The following is a 16131-nucleotide window of genomic DNA, read 5'->3' on the forward strand; positions in this document are numbered from 1 at the left end:
CAACAGGTAGCAGGATGGCTCAGCTAAAAAAAAAAAAAAAAGAAGAAGAGCTCAAGACACCTCTTAACAATGTTTTTATGAATGACGTTCAAGATCTTGCTTTGCTGGAGCATTTCTTGGGAGATGTTCAGGGGCAGGTCCTCAGAGTAAACCATACCATGGATAAACTTGAGATACTCTGGTATCAACTCATCAAGCTGTCCGTGATGAACACATGGCAGATATAGAGTTTGATGTTGTTCTTCTTGTTCTCAAAGAGGTCAAAAGGCATCCGATGGGGGATGAATAGCAATGCCCTCAGTTCCAACTGACCTTTCACAGAGAAATGCTTGGCTGCTGATTGGTCTTCCCAGTCAGTGGTAAGGCTCTTGTAGAACTCTCCATATTCCTCCTGGGTGATGTCTTCAGGGTTTCTGGTCCAAATGGGCTTGGTCTTGTTCAGTTCCTCCTGATCAATATATTTCTCCTTGATCTTCTTTGTTTTCTTTTTCTTATCCTTAGCACTATCAGCCTCCTCATCTGAGCCCACATCTTCAGTCTTGGGCTTCTCCTCGCTACCTTTATTTTCCTCTTCTTTCTCACCTTTATCTTCCTCAGCTTCATCATCACTGATGTCTTCCTTTTGTTCCTTCTCCAAATAAAGAGTGGTGGGATAACCTATGAACTGTGAGTGCTTCTTTACCACTTCTTTGACCTGCCTCTCCTCTAAGTTCTCTGTCTTCTGGTCTTCCTTAAGGTGGAGGATCTCTTTGGTACCCTGGCCAATGGGCTCACCATGGTCAGCTCCTACAGTGAAGGAACCCCCAGCAGAAGAATCCCAGGCATACTGCTCATGATCATTGTGCTTTGTGATCACAACCACATTCTCTGCACCAGGTAGGCAGAATGAAAGCCAACACCAAATTGTCCAATCACGGAGTCTGAAAAGCCTCCATAAATACTTTAGTACCAGACTTGGCAAGAGTTCCCAGGTTATTTATGAGATCAACTTTGGTCATGCCAATGCCGACGTCCAACCAGAGTCAGTGTGTATTCCTGGGGGTTGGGGATGATGTCAATCTTCAGCTCTTTACCACTGTCCAACTTGGAAGGCTGAGTCAGCCTCTCATAGTGTATCTTGTCCAAGGCATCAGTAGCATTACTGATCAATTCTCAAAGAAAAATTTCTTTGTTGGAATAATAGGTATTGATGATGAGAGACACGAGTTGGGCAAGTTCTGCCTGGAAGGCAAAAGTTTCTACCTCCTCCTCTCCATGGTGCACTTCCTCAGGCATCTTAATGTGAAGAGATGCAAGTACTAGAAAGCAGGGTGGGCAGGGACTATGCCCGGCTCACACATTGTAAGAAGCGTATGTGGAGGGGGTGGCCGGTTAGAGTGTGGTACTGATAACACCAGGATTGCTGGTTTGATCCCCACTGAAGACCATACAAAAGGAGACCTAAAGAAACATGTGTGGGGTGACTCAAGATAGGGCCTCCCAATTGTTATTGACAGTTTCATACTGTGTGCCCTCCATGGTATTTTTTGAATCTTGTTTCCTTCGTATTTACCACATTTTTAGTTTTGTATCACTGGGTGTTCCCAGTAGGTGATAAGCTCTGTGAAGGCAAGGGCAGTATTTTTGTTCATATTTCTATGCACACCCAATACATATAGCACAGGGCTTTGTACATTATAGGCAATCTATAAATATTTAGATGAATAATGACAGTTTGCCAACTATCCATTCTATAAAAATTTTGAGTTTAGAAACATGTCACCATTTAATTAATTTTAGTCCACTCATTTTATGGAAAGCATGACTTATTCATTCACAGACCCAAATTATTAAAAGACTCATTTCTTTTTTGGCTATAAAGTAGCTCTTAGAAAATATTATGAAAAATGAAGTGCAAGTTAATCAGAGAAGTGAAAATTAAATTTTCCCTGAAATGTCCTCAGAATTAAAATTCAGAGAAACCATTCAGAAGGCAAAAATGTGACTGCATTTGCCAAATCCAAAATATTTTTAGTAATATTTTATGGTGATTGTCAATCTTCTCAGGGCTTAGACACAGACTAAGGATGTAGCAGGAACACTTTTCTGAATCCAGAGGAAGAGCTATTTGGAATTGAATGTGGCCTTACAATTTGAAAGACTGTATAGCAGAACATACAGCATTTGAGAAGTGGCAATGCTAAATAGACTGTCTTTATCCTCTTCTCTAATTATTTTTGAAAGCAAGTCTGGCCTAATTCATTTAACACTCCCACGTTTTGGGATCCTTCTGCCTTAAATTTTGTTGTTTTTTTAAAGTTATTATTTTAAAAATTAAATTTATTGGGGGGACATTGATTAGTAAAATTATATAGGTTTTAAGTGTACATTTATATAAAACATCACAGATTGCATTGTGTGTTCACCACCCAGAGTCAGTTCTCCTCCATCCACATATATTTGACCCTCTTTTCCTTCTTCTACCACCTCCCTCCCTGCTTACTCTCTGATAACTACTAAACTGTTGTCTTTGTATATGAGTTTTTCTTTGTCTTATTTCTTTGTTGCTTTCAGTTATATCCCACATATGAGTGAAATCATATGGTTCTTGACTTTTTTGTCTGACTGATTTTGCTTAGCATGATAATCTCAAGGTCCATCCATGTTGTTGCAAATGGCAGAATTTCATCTTTTCTTATGGCCGAGTAATATTCCACTGTATATATGTGCCACATCTTCTTTATCCAATCATCTATCGAAGAGCACTTTGGTTGTATCCATGTCTTGGCCACTGTGAACAATGATGTAATGATCATAGGGGTACATATATCTTTACGGACAAATGTTTTCAGAATTTTGGGGTAGACACCCAGAAGAGGGTTTGTGGGTCATATGGTAATTCTATTCCCAATTATTTTGAGGAACCGCCGTACTGTTTTTTCATAGTGGCTGTACCAATTTAAATTTCCACCAGTAGTGTATTTCTTTTTCTCCACAGCCTCTCCAACACTTGTTATTATTTGTCTTGTTGATAGTAGCCATTCTAACTAGTTGAAGGGATATCTCATTGTGGTTTTGATTTACATTTCCCTAATAGCTAGTGAAGTTGAGCAATTTTTTTCAAATATCTCTTGGCCATTTGTATGTCATGGGAGAAGTGTCTGTTCAGGTCCTATGCCCATGTTTTAATTGGATTGTTTTTTTGTTGTTGCTGTTGAGTTGTAAGAGTTCTTTGTATTTTTTGGATATTTGGGTATTAGCCCCTTATTGGAGGTGTTGTTTGCAAATATTGGGTTGTCAGAAAAGTCATGACGCATTTTTGCAACGAAAAACGTAGAAAAAATACGTCATGACTTTTCCGACAACCCAGTATCTCCTCCCATTCCGTTAGTTGCCTCTTTGTTTTGTTGATGTTTTTTTTTGTTGTTGTTCTGCAGAGCTTTTTAGTTTGATATAGTCCCATTCATTTATTTTAGTTCTTACTCCCCTTGACTTTGAGGTCAAATTCATAAAATCCTCTTTGAACCCAAGGTCCATAAGTTTAGTACCTATACTTTCTTCTATGCAGCTTATTGTTTAAGGTCTTATGTTTTAGGTCTTTGATCCACTTTGAGTTAATTTTTGTATATCATGACAGATAGCAGTTTAGTTTCATTCTTTCACAAATGGCTTTCCAATTTTCCCAGCACCATTTATTGACGAGGCTCTCTTTTCTCCATTGAATGTTTTTGCTATTGTCGAAAATTATCTGCCAATATATATATATATATATATGTATATATATATGTTTATTTCTGAGTTTTCAATTCTAGTCCATTGGTCTGTGTGTCTGTTTTTCTGCCAATACCATGCTGTTTTGATTATTGTCACTTTGTAGTACAAATTGAAGTCAGGGAGTGTGATACCTCCAGCCTTGATCTTATTTCTTAGGATTGCTTTGGCTGTTCAGGGTCTTTCGTGATTCCATAGAAATCTGATGATTTTTTGTTCTATTTCTTGAAAAATTGCCATTAGGATTTTGATGGGAATTGCATTAAATCTGTATATTGCTTTGGGTAATATGGTTATTTTAACTGTGAGGTGTGATCACAAAATACAGTGAATGTTTAAATAAAAAAATATTACAGTGAAACAAACATTGCCATTAATCCCCTCACTTTAAACGCACTGACCCCATCATTCTTGCAACTTTCTGAAGCAGTTCTGGAAGTTGTCTTTCATGAGTGTCTTTAGTTGCGCTGTTATGGCTGCCTTGATGTCCTGAATCATTTTGACTTAGGAGAAGGGCCAGAAGCCACATGGTGCCAGGTCCGTAAAATAAGGTGGATGAGGACACACCATAATGTTTTTATTTAACAAAAATTGCTGTACCAGAAGTGATGTGTGACACGGAGCATTGTCATGATGGAGGATGATTTACAGCACACTTTAAAACACACCTCCCTCAACCATAGCTCACACCCGACTGACTGCACTGAACAAGTTGAAACTTGTCACACAGTATTACTAAGGTTCAACGTGCCACTTCCCATATTGAAGATCCCTGCCTTTCTGTTGGATGTCACTCGGCAGCAGCATTCACCGTATTTTGTGAATATTTTGTGACATGGAAAGGCTCTATGTCACACATTGCTTCTAGTATGGCAATTTCTGTCAAACAAAAAACATTACAGTGTGTCCTCATCCACCTTATTTACTGGACCTGGCACCATGCAACTTCTGGCTCTTTCCCAAAGGCAAAATACCATGAAAAGTAAACGTTTTGAATCAATTCAGGACATCGAGGCAGGCACCACAGTGTCAACCACTCGTAAAGACATTCACAAAAGAGGACTTCCAGAACTCCTTCAGAAAGTGACAAGAATGATGGGATAAGTGTGTTTGAATGGAGAGGGATTAATGGCAATGTGTCTTTTACTGTAATAAAATTTTTAAAATTTAGTCGTTCACCATAGTGTTTGGTCACACCTTGTAGGTGTGTCTGCTTCCAAAACTTTGTTCTCTGCCAGGCTCTACTGCCAGGTGAGGAATGCAATTAGGCTAAGAGAAAAAGATGCATCCCCCCCCCCTTTTTTTCCTCTGCTCATTGACACAGCAAAGGATGGGTAGCATTTCTTTATTGCAGTTATATTCATGATTCATAGAGACAGATCCAGACTTGTGCAAGTATATACATTCTAGTTTCCTCCTCTATGAGCTTTAGCCATGTTGAATAAACAATGGTTTTATAGCTCTCGATACACAGGGATGAAATTGCTTAAGACATGGATGGCAATGGTTTTAAAATACGTAATGTTTTAAGTCACCAGGACTCTGAATGGCTGGAAGGCCTTCACACTGCCTTTGGATTGTCTCATATGTTTTTCCTCCTAGATTATAAACTGCTCAAACACAGCTATCCTTCTCCCTTTAAGGCTCTTTACTAGTCAGCATAAATAAATGATTACTGACCTTTAGGACGATGGTATCAGGCTAGAAATGGTGGTGGCCCAAGTGTAGACAAATTAGAGCTGCCTAGATAGAGCTTCTCAGTCAAAAAGTTATGCACACATAATCTTACTTTGCATAGGGCCTACTGTATGCTTTATTTCACTAGCTTTGCTTTCCTTTTTGGAGGGTTGCTTTTAATTTCTTTCTCTTTTAGTTTGGCAGCTTTGTAGCTGCAGTCAATCCTCTCCTCCCCTGCCCCAGGCTTACCAGAATAAGGGCATTTGATTTCTGCATCAAAAGTCCAATAGTATATAGAAAGTCATTCATTGAGAACTAAGGGGCCTGTTTAAACAGTGGTGGTCATGCAAATTAGTGTGATTGCTGGCCCAGGTCCTGAAAGAAATTAAGTTGAACTGAATAGAAACCAAGCTATGAGAGTTTGATTTTAAATAAGGTTTGAAAGCACACGTTTCCACCCTGGTACCAGATTTTTTTTTCATGTCACTATCGTGAATTGCTACCAGTTGCATGAAATTAATAAATTGTACATATAATAGGGTTGTAGATATTTGTTGAGTTTGTGATAATAGCATCATTGCAGGGAGATTAATGTTTTTAATTTATCTTCAGTGTTTTGTTAGGAAACATGAACTGATTTTGAGATACACCTTTATTATTTTTGTAAATTCTCCCACACCTGCGTCTCCTACCCTGAGACCTAGAGAAGGAGCAATAGAATGAAAGCCTTTTCTGGGGCCAGGATTTCTTTGACTTTGACTCCCTGTGCTAGTTTGACCGGAGTTTTGTTTTGCTTTTTAATTGACATATATTTGATGTATAACATGATGCAAATTTAAGGTATACAACATGTTGATTTTATACATTTATATATTGTAATATGATTGCCGTTGTAGTGATAGTTGGCACCTTTATCACATCACATATTAATAATTTTTTTTTGTGTGGGAATAATTAAGATCTAGTCTCTTAGTAGGTTTGATGATTATAGTATACTATTGTTGACTATACTGTATATTAGGTTTCCAGGAGTTATTTATCAAATAGTTACAAGTTTTGACCAGAGTTATTTTTTAAAAGTGCCATAGGTTATTTTCCTTCAAACTTGTCTTTCTCTTCCTTTGGCTGTCCCACCCCCACCTTTTCCAACAATGGACAACTTGGGCAATTGACAGGGAGAAGCTCTGAAGTTCTGAACTCATGCAGTGAATAACAGGAAGTGGGGCAACATACCTTTGGCTAATCCCTCTGAAGTCCCACCCCCTGCCATTAATTTCCTTGTCCTATTTCTACTGGGCAGCCACTGCTCAGCATCTCAAAGAGATGGTAACAGGATTTAGTGGGACTTCCCTAAATCTCAGCTGTCATGGTATCATTAAACTCTCATGGTTCGATTTCCACTTATATTTATCCTTAATTCTCATGCCTAGGATGAAGTCATAAATAACATCAAGACAATCTATGTTGACTCAGTATGGAGGCCATAAAAAGAAGATACAAAGGGGAAGGCATGGCTCCCCCACTTCCATAGGTTGAATTGTAAATTCTGAAATATATATAGAAGGGTATATATCATGTAACTGTACAGTAAAACAAAAAATGAACAGCAATGTATTCTCCACCTTGTTGAAAAAAGAGAACATAACACTATCTCTGGATTTCCCTATGTCACGTGTATCTTCCTAATCCCACTGCCTCTTGCCTTTCAGAGATAATCTCTACCTTAAATATTGTGTTATTAATTTCCTTCTTTTCTCTATGGTCTTACCACATATGTATGTATCCTCAAATAATATATCACTTAATTTCATGAACCTTTAAACTATATATAAACTGAATCATAGCTACATGTATGCTTCTATGACTTGCTTTTTTATTTTTGCTCAGCATATAGTTTTGAGATTTATCTGTGTTGTGCATAGCTTAGTTTTATTTATTTTTATTGTCGTATAGCAGTCTACTGTTTTACCTCAATTTTTAAATCCATTCTTTTGCTGATAGATATTTAGGTTGTTAAATTGTATATTAATATCACATTAAGATAGTACATAGAAAATTTCTGAACAAAATATTTTCAAATTGTTTTAGCAGATTTCCATTTGTTTGAAATGGCAATATGCAAGTCTTAGTTAAGACTTTAAAATTTTAATTCTTTAAAACTCTTGATAAATCATCATCAACAGGAAACTTTGTCATACATTTGGTGCTAAACACTTTTCAACCTCTTTTTGGCAGCAATATTATTTTAGGAATCTAGTAGTTATTATTGTCTTGCATTGACAAATGTAATATTGGAGTTCTTTTTGTTTTGTGGCAATACAAAGGGATTTCTTAGTCAATTGAACTTTTCTCTAATTTGCAGGCTGCTCAGACTTTATCACAGCAGTCACTTTGAAAGAATACTGGTGATGTGCCACTAAAAGGGAATATCAGCCACAGGCAGATAGAAATATCTTCTGTTGTGGGTTGAATAGGTATCCCTCTAAAATTCATGCCCAGGAGAAATCTCATTATGTGAACTTTTTTGGAAATAGGGTTTTTGCAGATGTAATTAATTAAGATGAGATCATACTGGATTAGTGTGGGCAGTAAACCGAATGACTGGTGTCCTGATAAGAAGAAGAGAGGACACAGAGAGACACAGAGATGCACGGAGAAGAAGGTCATATGGCTACAGAGGCAGAAATCAGAGTGATACAGCTATGAGACAAAGTGTGTGAAGGATTGCAGGAGCTGCCAGAAGCTAGGAAGAGGCAAGCAAGGAGTCTTTCTTAGAAGCTTCAGAAGGAGCAGAGCCTACCAAAACCTTGGTTTCAGGCATTTGGCCTCCAGAACTGTGAAAGAATACATTTCTGTTGTTTTAAAGCACCCAGTTTGTGTTAATTTGTTATGGCGGCCCTGGGAAACTGGAACACCATCTATGAATGAAGATAGATGAGACGTACCTCCTGGAGCTTTGTCTTCCGGGAGACCCTGCCTGGTTTCCCAGCTTCCACACCCTGCAGCGGCTGACTCTTGGTTTTGCATGCTTTGCTCCTTGGGCACCAGGTCATGACCTCCTCCAAAAGCTCCACCCGCTGAATTGCTGTCCACAATGGTACATCTGTAGTTGGCTGATGAAGTGCATGTCAGGTTGTAGACCTGAAGTGCTTGTTCAGTAAGTCCAGGCAGTGATGAGGGAAGGATGACATTTATAGGGTTAGTCCTCTGCAAGGACTGTGGGACCACTACTCACTGTACTTGAGCAGTCTTCCTTGTAGTTCTGGAAGAGTTCGTGTCAGGATGGAGGTGATTAGCCTGGTAGAAGTTCTGGCTGCCCCAGTCTGGCTGATCACCTCAAGGGCTGATGCAATCCTCACACTGGTTGGGGAGCTCAGCTCTTGGCCAGCAAGCCTCAGCATGTGCTTAGGGCAAAAGTTGCATGTAGAGCTTGTTTACCTCTGTGGTTTCTTGTGTTCATGTGTCTGGCCTCTGAAGGAATCCCTTTTTACCACCTTTGCTTCAGATTTTAAACATTTTAAGTATTTTACTCAGCATATTAACTTGTGCTGTACTGAAAGTTTTTCTGTGAATATTTAGTCTATCATTTGAGGGGAATTGATACAAAATTGACTTGTATTATCACTTAGATTTTTTTTAAAATAATTTTTTATTTTTCAATTACAGTTGACATACACTATTATATTAGTTTCAAGAGTACCACATAATGATTAGACATTTATATAACTTATGAAGTGATCACCCCGATAAATCTAGTACTCACCTGACACCATACATAGTTATTACAATATTACTGACTATATCTCTTATGCTATATCCTATATCCCCATGACTACTTTGTAATAACCAATTTGTATTTCTTAATCCCTCCCCTTTTTCACCTATCCCTAACCCGCCTCCTGTCTGGCAACCATCACAATGTTCTCTGTATCTATGAGTTTGTTTCTGCTTTGTTTGTTTGTTTTGTTCTTTAGATTCCACATATAAGCAAAATTGCATTGCATCTGTCTTTCTCAGTCTGACATATTCCACTCAGCACAGTACTCTCCAGGTCCATCCATGCTGCTTCTGAAGGCAAGAACCCATTCCCTACCATGGCTGAGCAATATACCATGGTGTATATATACAGAGAGGTCAGACAATTAAGTTCTCGAACTCATCCAGAAAAAGTGCTACGTACCTCTTTACTGAATCGGTCACCTTTGGAATACTCCCGTTGGGAAGCTATACACTGATGCCACCGCCTAGTCCACCCTTCAATGCAATTTTGGAACTTTTTCTGGAATGGCCATCAGAGCTGTCATCATATTACCCTTGATGTCCTGAATGTCATCAAAATGTCTTCCTTTCAATATTTCCTTATCTTTGGGTAAAGAAAGAAGTCACTGGGGGCCAGATCAGGTGAGTAGGGAGGGTGTTCCAATACAGTTATTTGTTTACTGGCTAAAAACTCCCTCACAGACAGTGCCGTATGAGCTGGTGCATTGTTGTTTTCGTATTTTCACACAGCCTTTTCAGCACTTCCAAATAGTAAACTTGATTAACCGTTTGTCCAGTTGGTAGAAATTCATAATGAATAATTCCTTTGATATCAAAAAAGGTTAGCAACATCATTGCAACAGGTATGTGAACTTAGTTGTCCAACTTCATATATACAGACGCACACATCTTGTAATCTGTTAGCTGTGCATATTCATTCTTTAATTCAATAGTCACCTATGCAGGTAAGCCAATGTGCCATATATACTGTTAGGAATCCAAAGACAATAGAATTGACTTAAGCCCTGTAGGCTATATATAAACCAGATAGGTCTCTGCTAAGTTTGTTTGTAGTTTACAAGGGCATCTTTCTCTGTGTTAATTTATTTGATTACAAATTTAAAAAAAAGAATTAATTTCCATTGTTGTTAAAAGAGAACATCAGGATCTGGTTGTAGATTTGATTGACTTTAATGCATAAGTTTGGGGTTACCCATGAATTAATCTGCCATTTACAAAGATATCTGTAACAGGAATGTCTCTGCTTTAAGTATAGTTAGGTAAACTAATTTCGTGCAGGCAGCTTCCTTTTTTTGCTTGTAGGAATTGTAGGTGTTGGCTCTTGCATTTTTTTGGGAATGCTATTTCAAAAGCTATTTGTGTGCACCATTATTCAGTTGCTTTAGCAATAAATAGCAAAGTTGTTGCTAACCTTACAGAAATGAGGGCTGTTGCAGCTCTGCTTTTCTGAACTGATTAAAGAAGGGAAACTAAAGGCTTCACTTTTCTCCTTTCTTACCCCTCATCACAGCTGATCAAAGTCCTTTCTCCCATACAATCTACCAACGGGGACTGGTTTGCATGAAATTGTACAGTGAGTGATTGAGGGGCCATTCTCTGAAATTCAAGTCCAGGCTTTGAAACTTACCAGCTATGTTACCATAGCAGGTTATTTCACTTCTTAAAGCCTAGGTTTCCTCATGTATAAAAGTGGGTTTAGTAGTATGTTTTACAGGATTAGAGTAAATTTAAATAGGATAACGCATGAAAAGCAATTAATATATTATCTGGCATTAGTTTGGTGTTAAATAAAGGTTGAGATGAAGCTTTGATCCATGTGGTCCACTCTTACAACAGTATAGCAGTCAGAGCCTGGAAATTTGAAGAAATCCAATATACTTAGCTTCTTTGCTTATATTTAATAAGCCCCTTGAAGAGGACACATAGGTGTTAGCAGCATTTCTAAAACCTCCTTTTCTCTCACACCCACGCAGTTACTTGACTCCCCCTCCACAAACTCTCCTTAAACTCACTCTGCAGCCATAGACAAGGAGCCTCTTATCCTTTCAGTCTCCCCTCTTCTCCCAGCTCTGAATCACACATCCCAAGGGAAGATACATCTCTGGGGAGTTCTGGGGAAGAAATTGAGTTGGTTGTTAATCATTGTTTGCTGGTGGTAAAATGGCCAGCACACTCATATACAAAAATCACTTTCTCTGATCATGTTTTATCAATCCTGATGCACTGTTAAAAATTGCCATTCACTTGCACATTATTGTAAGATTCTGCAGCCAGATAATTGACTCGATGACCAATCCAATTGAAAAGAATGGCAGTTTGGATGGTCATGAGGCAGGTCATTTTGGAACAGGATGCCCCAAATGCTAAGTAAAAATGATAAAAACAATAATGTCATTCACAGCATGATGTACATTTGTACTGCATGATTTTATGAGTGTTTTCACTTAAGTGATCTAATCTGATTCCCCCACATAAATCTTAAGAGGTTGGCGTGGTAGACATAATTGTCTCCTTCTAAATACATGAGGAGACAGAATTATAAGAGACTAGTATTATGTGAGGTGCTGCAGGGAGGGGCTTCAGGTAATCAGAGCGCCAGACGAGAGCCCTGGTCACTGAGGAGAGAGGTGGACAAAGTAGAGGTGGCAGAGGGGCACAGGGAGGGAAGGGCCCCTCTTAGTCTACCCTGCCATGGACCCTGGGGAGGACAAACATCTCATTTGGTTTGATGCCTCAGCTTGCTGATTCTTACCATGTACCAGGCACTTTGTGGACATCTTATGGTGTCAGCACCAGAATGAAACTTTATCTGCAAAACTCATTAGTCTACGAGAGAAAATTCTATTAACAGTTGCCTTTCTTCCACTATGATATACAAACAAACACAAATGAGTTAATCAAAGAAAAAACTATGTTTTTTAAAAAACAGGAAAGATTTTCTGAGGTGATTATTAATAACTAAGAATTGTTAAATATGTCTGTTGTGGTTTTACAGCACAAGGACACCATAGTCAAGTAAGACCTTTTATCCCCCAGTAAAGAGCAATGGTACATTTTATTCAATACATTAAATTACATAAACATTAGCCACAACATGTTGATTCAGCTTCACAGGAAATGAAAATCAATACCATCTGTGTGGATAGCCACTCCACATTACCATAGCACACACTGTAATGTGTTCATTGCGTCTCAGCTCCAAAACCTCACTTCATTAGAATGACATTATTGTGAGTTTTTAAAAAGTCTCTTTAATATGCATATAAAAAATCCAAATCAAGAAGTCGAGAGATTTTGAATCTAGATTTCAGCAGCAATTTTCTCCAGCTGCTTTGAATTTGCCTAGTGTTTGATAAATTTGGAAATTGTCATGAGATATGTATCTTCAAAGACTGTGAGACATGGACTAAGTGCCTAGCATGGAGCCTGGCACATCGTAGGTGCTCAAACAATATTTGTTGAATGAATGCATCAGCACAAGATGCATTACCAATTAAATAATATTCTTGGGCAAAAAGAAATCTTAAAGTAATTGTCCCATTGAATGTAAGATGCACGATGACTTTAAAAAGGTGAAAAGTTTCGTAATTTAGAACCTAGGGAAAGTAGTATTTCTAGGAGAAGCAGGCATAAGTAAACAAGAATTTTGGAGGACAAAGGGTTTCTTTCCAGACAGAGGAACTAGCAAATTCTTTACTATAATTACCTGGAGGGAATATTAGGATGGGCCCTTTTTTTTCTTTTGAGAGCTCCAGAATTCTTGAGTAGGAATGGCTTGGAGGTGACAATATGGATCGAAAGGGAATGAGTTTACCATTGAGGGACCTTCTTTAAAAAAGCATTTGTTTAGCTAGCACACTGATTTTCTTTACATTGTATGTTTATTTGGGAGGGCTTGGCCTGGATTCAGAGTGAGGAGGGGTTTATGGTGATTATGGAGAATTAAAAACTTTTCTGTTTTGGAAAATTTATGAATATATGTGTAGATCTATGTTTTGTTTACTTTCTATTTTATTGTCTATCTCTTTTTATCTTTCTCTTGTTCAAAGCAAGACTCAAATTGTCTGTTTTTATTGACAATAACCTCTGTTTATATTTATTCTATACTATTATACTTCATCAGTCTCTTCCATATTCAGGGAATTTCCCAAGGGAGCATCTTTGTCTTATCTATCTCCACATCCACAGCATTAGCATAGAGTCTGGCTTCCAGTAGGTGTGAAATAAAGTTATTTATTGCAATGAATGCTCTTGAAAAGCCTAGATGATAGGGTTGTTTTCAGCACACTCACATATTAGGTCACCTTTCATTTTGTAGAGAGAACGATGAAGTGAGATTAGTGTCATAAATAAAAGAAGAAAATCTGAGCTAGAATCCAGAGGATTCAAATACCAGCTGTGTACTTTGCATTATGTTCTCCAACTTCTAGTGAAAGTCACATGGATGTTTCTTGCAAATGGATTTGTCCTTTGTGGGCTTGGGAATTGGGGCTGTTTTATTATTATTTCACGCCTTTAAAATCCAGGCATGAGCTTTAAATTGATTTTTTTGGGGTAGGTTTTTATCTTTCTTTCAGTTATTCACACTCAACATGTGACTATGGTCACATGCATGTGCAAGATGGCTGGTGAGAAGTGGTGTGTGCATTCACCTCCATGTGATTACATGGGTCTCTAATTTCTGGTTCTTTAATCCAAATTTCTTAACTAACTCCTTTTGAACTGGATTTTCAGTACAGCCATGCCAATTCTGCAGCTTCAAAACAAAGTCATTTTTAAGCTATTTGAACATGGAAAAAAATCTGAACGATTTCTGAAAGCACAAAGCAGGTATTTTCTTCAAACTCAAGTAACTGAAATAGCTGAAGAGATTTAGTTCAAATTGCAAATAAATTCGCCTTTGGATTGAGACAAGGCAAGAGAAATATCAGACCCAAAGGTCAAAAGGAACATTTCAGAGTAAGTTATAAACAGAAAATAGGGATTTAGAATGGAAAAGCTGAACTCAACAATAAGATGGGGTCATGACATCTTGGTAAGTATTTTTTTTTTTTAAAGCTCACTGTGTTATCCCAGGATTTTATTTTCACTGACTCTAATTGAGAGTATTTCAGTGATTCTCTCTCTCCTCCCTCTCTCTCTTTCTCTCTCTCTCTCTCTCTCTCTCTCTTTCTCTCTCTCTCTCTCTCTACTTTCCATCTCTCCCTCCTTCCCTCCTCCCTGTGTGTGTGTGTGTGTTTAGAGGACTAGGGGATGGTACTTTGTACTTTTTCTTGTTTTGTTTCAGAAAAATTTAAAGCATATAAATACCTTAGGCCAGATCTCATCACTATTCCCTGCCTCTCTCTAGAATACTTATTCCAAAAATTACCATTTCTTAGAGGAATTAGTCTGTGGCTGGTGTGATTTCAATTTCCCAGGAGAAATTTAGAGAAACTAATTTTCCAAGTGTCTAAATTTCTCACCAGTAGCCTCAACAGTATTGATGTAAATAAATCAAAACAGCAAACTTGAAAAGCAGATAAAATGATTAGAGTGCCTGTCCATAAGTAATTAGCATGGTACACTTTTGATTTATTGGAAAGTGCAAGGGCAATTGGAAGGACTTCTGTTATTCTGTAATAATAGTTGCACATTAGAGTTAAATTCTGTGTTTTTTGGATCTGTAAAAGTCTGTAGTATGATATAATCATTATTTTGTTTTATTTATTTATTTTTAATTGGGGAATTGCGGGAGGAAAACAGTGTTGGGGAATTGAGGAGGGGAGACCAGCCAAGTTGTTGTTCTTCAATCTTAGTTTTGGAGGGCGCCAGTCGTCATGTGGCTGCCCGTTGGCAGCTCGTGGCCTCTAAGCTCAGGGTGCTGTGTTACAATCTTAGTTGCAGGTGTGCGTAGCCACCATCCCATGTGGGAGTCGAACCAGCAGCCTCGTTGTTAAGAGCGTACGCTCTATCCACTGAAACATTCAGGCGGCAGCTCAGCTCAAGGTGCTGAGTTCAGTCTTAGTTGCAGGCGGGCCTAGCTTACCATCGAACAGGCAATCTTGTTGTTACACCAGCTGAGCCATCCTGCCACCTGTTGGCAGCTCAGCGGCAGCTAAACTCGGGCACAACGTCACTGGCCCATTTGGGAATCAAATTGGCAGCCCTATTGCTCAGAGCTCACGATCTTAAGCTAACTCTTAACCAACTGAGCCACTAGGTCAGTCCTCATCATTACTTTAAATATATTTAAATGGGAGTTCTCTAATTAGGGATTTATTCTCATTTCAGTTGATACTGGGTTAAAATGTACTTTTTTTCACCATCTACTTAAAAGAGTTCCCAAAGCCAATGATCACTGTAAAAAAGATGTATGAGAACATTAATAAACATTTGTTGATTGAGTGAATGGGGAGGTTTGGGTAGGAATATATAAGTTCACCATTCTTCCAATTCAATGAGTCTACACTATGTCAGGATTATACTTTGTCTCCCTTCACTGGGAGTAGGGTAGCTCTTCTCACATTGCAGTCATCTGCCACTTGTGCATAACAGGCCACTCTCATCTCCTGGTATTCCTACAGTTGCACTCAGCAATGTCAAGTTGCTTGCCTTTCTGCAACTGTCTCTACGCTCTACCCTTGCTGCTGTTTCTCAGCCTGAGGTGTCCTACCCATGATTCTCCTGTGAAAGTCTTTCTCAGCTCTGAGTCAAGACTCATATGCTACTTCCTGTGTAAGGGCTTTCCTGAGTGTCCTGGATAATCGAGCACTCTACTCACTCCTCAGCAGAGGTAGGCAAGACAATCTTCTAATTGACTTTACTGGTTGGTTTATGTGTCTGGTTCCTCAGTGGACTGAGGGCAGGTGCCTTGAGCACCTGCATTTTATAACCTAGTACCTGGCATAGTGTTTTACACATGGTACATGCCCTTGAAATATT

General features: G+C 38.5%; 1 pseudogene; it reads right to left on the reverse strand.

The window, feature by feature from the left end:
• Positions 1 to 41: 41 nt before the first annotated feature.
• LOC109393129 (heat shock protein HSP 90-beta pseudogene) lies at positions 42 to 1275 on the reverse strand (annotated as a pseudogene).
• Positions 1276 to 16131: the final 14856 nt, after the last annotated feature.

Source organism: Hipposideros armiger, unplaced genomic scaffold, assembly GCF_001890085.2.
Source record: "Hipposideros armiger isolate ML-2016 unplaced genomic scaffold, ASM189008v1 scaffold_365, whole genome shotgun sequence".
NCBI lineage: Eukaryota > Metazoa > Chordata > Mammalia > Chiroptera > Hipposideridae > Hipposideros > Hipposideros armiger.